We start from the raw sequence: 6,000 nt of genomic DNA on the forward strand, positions 1-6,000 counted from the left end.
CAGGCCCCAGAATGGGTCACACGGCCACCACAATTTATAATAAGTTATAAGCATCATCTTTTAGCAAGCATTAATCCAAAGGATATTAGACCACTGGAAGGAAAGATCCTTTCAACTACATTTTGAGACATAATTTTGGGGACAAAAATAATTCGTGGGACTGAAAGAATGCTCCAAGTGTGGGAGTGAGGTATGTGTGTGGATGACTTAACTTACAAGTATACAAGTCATAAGTATATAGCTCAATACATTTCTATACATGTATATACCACCCAAAGTGAAAGAAATTGCATTAAATCATATGAATTTGGTGAGAATTGATACCTTTTACTATGATGAGTCTTCCAATCCGTTATTGGATATGGAAATGTAGGCTCCCCAAAAAATCCCACTCGCAGCAGTGGGGCACCCAGGGGTTCGGGGTGCCCCATCACAACCTGGCAATGGTGGAGATGCAGGCGCCCTCTCGGTCTTTGCTGGTGGAGGTGCGAGCCACCAGTTTTCTGCGTTGTCTGGCTAGAGTAGAGAAGTTACTGTCTAAAAGCTTTCTGTCTCCCAAGGCTGCCCCTTTCCTGCTCCTTTGTCTAGAGAGAGCAGAGTTTCGTTTGGACTTAAGTTGTCTGCATCCATTGGCATTTCCAACTTGCAGCTCCTCCAGCTCCAAGATTGGGAGAAGAGGCCAGGAGAAATGCCATAGGACTCGCCACCTGGGGTTCCCGAGGCCCCTCAGTGGGCTGTTTCTTCTCTTCACCTTGCAGACTTCTTGAGCGTGTTCCATGTGGAATGTCCAGGGGTTTTAGTGGGGTGGGGGGTGGGGTAGGAAAAGTCTCTGCTCCAGCTTCCAGAAGAAGAAGTCCGGTGTCAGTGCATCTCTTTTTGTTAGTTTTAGGATTCTGCGACATTGATCTCCTGAGATGGGTATAAAATAACTGCTTAATCTTACTTTCAAAGTGACTGATTTTTCTCATATAAAAGGGGGAACTACACACAAGTATTTAAGTTCAGAATTTTGAGTTCATTGCACAGTTTTCTGTCCTGTGCCTTTCCTGCTGACTGGTTTCCTGTTGAAGTCTTACTAACTACCAGCACTAGCATTCTCCTGTTCCACCACAACCAGGCGGAATGTCCAGGAAGGGTAACGGGACAGAAGGTAAGTAAGGTACCGAGCAGGAATGGCCGGGGCTGGCCCTGGCTCTCCTGCACAGCTGTGCACATGCAGGACTGGGAAAAGTATTGACTCCGGTAACTTCTAGAAGTTCTGAAGGAACAAAAGAAAGGATCACACCAGGCCCTGAAGGGAGAGCACAGTTTCAGGCAGCAGCCCCAGAGTGGGTCCCAACATCCAATTGCTCTGGCAACGGCCAGAGGTCAGAAGAGGAGGGAAGGATTCTGGAGTAATTTGAGGTGACAGAACATTTGCTTCCTCATATCTCTTTCTTCCATTGACCACTTCTTATTTGCAATTCAAAAAATTTTAGGGTTTTATCTTTCTCTGTGTGGCTCTCAGTCTGTTGAAATCCCAGTCAGAGGCCTCTTTTCATGACTGTTGCATTTCCCAGAGCATTTTCCTGCCTTCTCCCATAGAATAGGAAAGTCAAAGGCTATGCAAGGCAAAGTCTCTTATGAAAATCCAACAAAAGTTGAGATTTTAAACGAATTGCCTCATTTACAGTTACTGCTTATAGAAAACATGCATCTCTGCTCTATTTTTAAGTTTAAAGCTTCTTTTACTCTATGTATGGTGCCAGGTGGGTACTAGACATATCAAGCCGGGGGGTCACTTCGTAAGTTACATAAATGTCTAACCACTCTGCCGTACACCTGAAACTAATATAAAATAACATGGAATGTCCAAAAAAGACCTTTTATTCGATTTTACCCTATCCATCAGTTTCTTTATGACTAAGTTTATCTCATGTGAATGTGCTCATACAGGAAAGAATTTGTCAGAGCAAGTGACATAAAAACAGATTTTTGATAATTTGAGAACTGCCTGCATGGCTGGATTGTTAAGATATGGTAATGACCTGGTTTTCATATTTATTTTCAAATTCTTACGTGAAAAAAGAAATGATGCAAAGCCTCAATCTTTTGCAAACATGAAAATTATCTCCCGCACTACACTCTGCCAAGCCAGGAAATATTCTAGTAGGCTCACCAAAGGTGGGAAGGACTCGGTGTTTATTTTCTTTTTCAATTTTATGACTGAGTGGGCAAAATGGGAAATATAAATGAGTGTAAGCATTACAGCTGTGCGGATGTTAAAATCCACTCCCCCACACTCCTCTGGCCCATCCTGTTTCCCTTTGAGGCCATCTCCTCCTCTGTGGAACTTTGCTCAGACCTCAGACAGGGGCCACCTTCTCTGGCGACACAGGCTCTTTCCCTAGGTGACCTCAATTGATCTTGATCCTTTGTATAACACTCAGTTAGTTGCGTGTGACTTTTTAACAAATTACGACAAACTTGGTGGCCTAAAACAAAAGAAGTTCATTTCTCTCACAGCTCTGGAGGCGAACAGTCCAATTTCAGTGCCACTGGGCTGAACTTTAGGTGTCCACAGGGCTGCACTCCTTTCCCCTTCCAGCATCTAGTAGCTTCCCCCATTCCTTGGCTTGTGGTCACATCACACCAATCTTCAAAGCCAGCATCTTCAGATCTTTCTGCTCCACCCCCATGCCTGCCCCTCTATGTGTGTAAAATCCCCTCTGTCTCTCTCTTATAAGGACACTTGTGCTGGCATTTAGGGCCCAGGTGGATAATCCAGGATAATCTCCCTAGCTCAAGAGCCTTAACTTAATCACATCTTTGCCTTAGGAAACCACAGGTTCCAGGGATTAGGACATAGATATCTTTTGGAGGACCATTTTTTTCAACATACCACACCATCCCTGTATCAGCAATTCCTAACTTTGCATCTCCAGCAAAGTCCCCTGTGCTCCAGGTCACATACCAGGAAGAGGATCGGATACGCCACTTTGGCATAAGGATTATTTTTAGCTGAAGGCAATTGACAAATAACAGATATAAGAAAAGCTCCCTGCCCTCCCCTCTGTTTGCCTAAAAGCAGGGCATACATTGGCAAAAGTGTCCCTCTCCCCTCCCTACCAGGAAGGACAACATTTAATCACTGGAGAAAACTTCAGACCCCATCAGCCTGGAGTCGACCCCAGAGGAATCTACACAACAAGTTTTACTAACTGGCCTTTATCTTTGCTTTTGGAAGCCTAAAACTGTTTCTTTGTCTTATCATTTCTCCACAAGTTTATTATTCTTTGTGGGAAGATGCCATATAAGCCAGAGTTTTAAGCCATCTGGAGCTATTCAGTATCTCCTAGGTAACATAAGGTTTACATGTTAATAAACTTACGTTTGTTTTCCTCCTGTTAAGTTGTCTTTTATTACATGGGTCTGAGCCAAGGATTCAGAAGGGCAGAGGAAAAGTTACCATTTTTTCTCTTCTACACCCAACTCTCTACCTGGTACTTCGGAGAAAGGCCTGGGCTGGACCCTCAGGTCAGAGAATCATCAGCGTGACGATGTCAGAGGCACTTACAACTTTCCTGTTAAGAAAAGAAGGCAGAGGGAGTGGTAGGTGAGGGAGGGAGACAGAGGGATGAAGCCATAAGCTTGTTGATATCGCTGTTGCTTTAAGAACATTTTCTCTTGATTAACTTCTTGGTAAATGAATGGTTTCAGCCAACCAACTAGATTAGCATTATTTGGGTGACCCCTGAGCCTAGGCCAGCGCCTGAGTGTTACTCAGGATGCCAGGTGAGCACAAACATCATGGCCTGCACTGTCACTTTTGGAATATTGATAAGGCTAATTTTCAAGACATTCTGAAAGCATCTAAAGATAAATCTAAACCAACTCAAGCATTGTTCCTTTAGGATCAGTCGAATAAATTAAGGTGCATTCATACAAGGGAATACAATACTATTTATTAAATCAATATGGTAATTTCTCTGTCAACTTGGAAAAATTGCTAAGATTAATTTTGTTTTTAAATTAAAGCACTGTGGAAGACAGTGTGTGTGGACCCCTGAGTAGGGAATGGGTTCAAACGTTATTTTCATTTCATTGTCCTAACCACATTTAATTAATCCTGTTAATGGGTAAAGAAACAGAAGCTCTCGAGTTGTAGAGTCAATGGTCTAGACTAGAGGATGACTGTAGGTGTTTAATTCTACGTGCATCTGAAGAATTTGATTGTTAACTTCATCCTGGCCCCTCCATCCTAGGCATCTGTCATTCTCAACTGTGTCACTGCTCAAAATGTGGTCCCTGGGCCATTAGCATCAACATCACCAAGGAGCTGCTTAGAAATGCAGAATGCCATTGCCTACCTAGAGTATAAGTTCCAGCCATTTTTTCCTTTCAGCCAAAAGTAAAGAGCACCGTGCTGTTTTTAACCTGTGGGGTGCACGAGTAAAGCTTAGCGGTCAATGTAAAAACCCACGTGGTGAAAAAGAATTCAGGACTGCACATGACCCACGATTCATAGCTACACCAAACACGTGAACCTCTGAAGACAGAAGTAATTCGAGAGATCTATCTACAAAAGGAATGGATCTTAAGCCTTCTCATTACCTCATGATTTCTCATTACTTCATTCATGGCCTAGTATTGCTTTCCATGCATATCTATAATGAATAAAGAATTAAATAAAACGTATTTCAGTCTGAAAAAAAATGCAGAATATCAGGCCCCATCCCAGACCCATTGAATCCAAATCTGCTTTTGAACAGGCTCCCTCAGGGCCGTGTATGCTCATGAAAGTCTGAGCGGGCCACGTGGGTGAAAGGCCCTGTCATTGACCTTTCTGTTGCTCCGTTGTCAAGCCGATGTGGTCCAAAACAGACACAAGGATGAAATCTTAATTTTCACTCGTCAATGCAGAGTTTTTAAAGTGACAAAGATGAAAGTGGAGAGTCAGCTGGGAAGAACAGAAAGCATCCCCAGCGTGTATACCCCAAGATAAGTATTTGGGAGTTTTTGAGGCAGGGTTAGGAGTCAGCGTGGGAGCTGCGATGAGTCAGACGGGCCTTTGTCTGTCTCCGCACAGCCACGTTTCTTCAAGTGAGGTAAACATGCCAGGCTTTGTTAGTCTTGCAAGATAAACAAAACAGAGCACTGTACACAGCTCATCAAACAATGTCCTGCGAGAGGAAAGACTTGTTAATCTATAAATTACAGCAGCAACTTGGAAGGAAATCAAGGCCTTTGGCCAGAGACCAGACTCTCAAGAAATATGTTACCAGACTATACAGACAGCCAGGGTCTTGGGAATGAGAGAAAAGGGGCATTCACATCCCACAGCACAGCAAAAGACTTGCCACCCCCTCTCTGTAGCCCTTCTCTGTTGAATTGGTAGTAAAATTGCAATGAAATGTTTGATAAAATTAGAATTTGAGCTCTATGTTCTTTGGCCAGAAGTCCTACCAGCAGCAAGGTGTGATTTGGCAGAGGAAGTCCCAGAAAGTTCATTAGAGTTGAGACAGTCCAAGAACTAAGACGGGTTTGGAGAGGGGCAGCAATATTCTTGATGAAGTCATATTGGGAGACCCAGGGGGTAGGGTAGTCGGGAGAGAATGGAGGAGCCCTTTCCGTCTCAGTGTCATATTAGGGTGACCAGTTCATCCTGGTTTGCCTGGGGCTTCCCCAGTTTGGGAACCCCAGGGAACCCCTTAGTCCAGGGAAACCCAGGACCACTGGTCACCCTGCTAACCTACAAATGGGGCCTAACTGGGCTTTGTGCAGAGCAGCCCCAGCAGGCTTCTGTACCCAGCAGCAGACACTGCATGCGCGGCCCGGTCCGGATCTGTAAGTCCACACTGCTGAGCCGGAGCTGTCAGAAGCCCACGCTCTGGAGAATAAAAGGACAGGGGAGTCACTTCCCACACTGGGGACCACTAGTCCCTGATGGAAACTTCCTCAGGGTGGTGTTTTTAAAACCCCACTTCTATTTGGAAAAGCCTTCTTGAAAATGCTTCCTGT

This window comes from Miniopterus schreibersii, assembly GCF_964146895.1.
Source record: "Miniopterus schreibersii genome assembly, chromosome: 3".
In the NCBI taxonomy this organism is placed as follows: domain Eukaryota; kingdom Metazoa; phylum Chordata; class Mammalia; order Chiroptera; family Miniopteridae; genus Miniopterus; species Miniopterus schreibersii.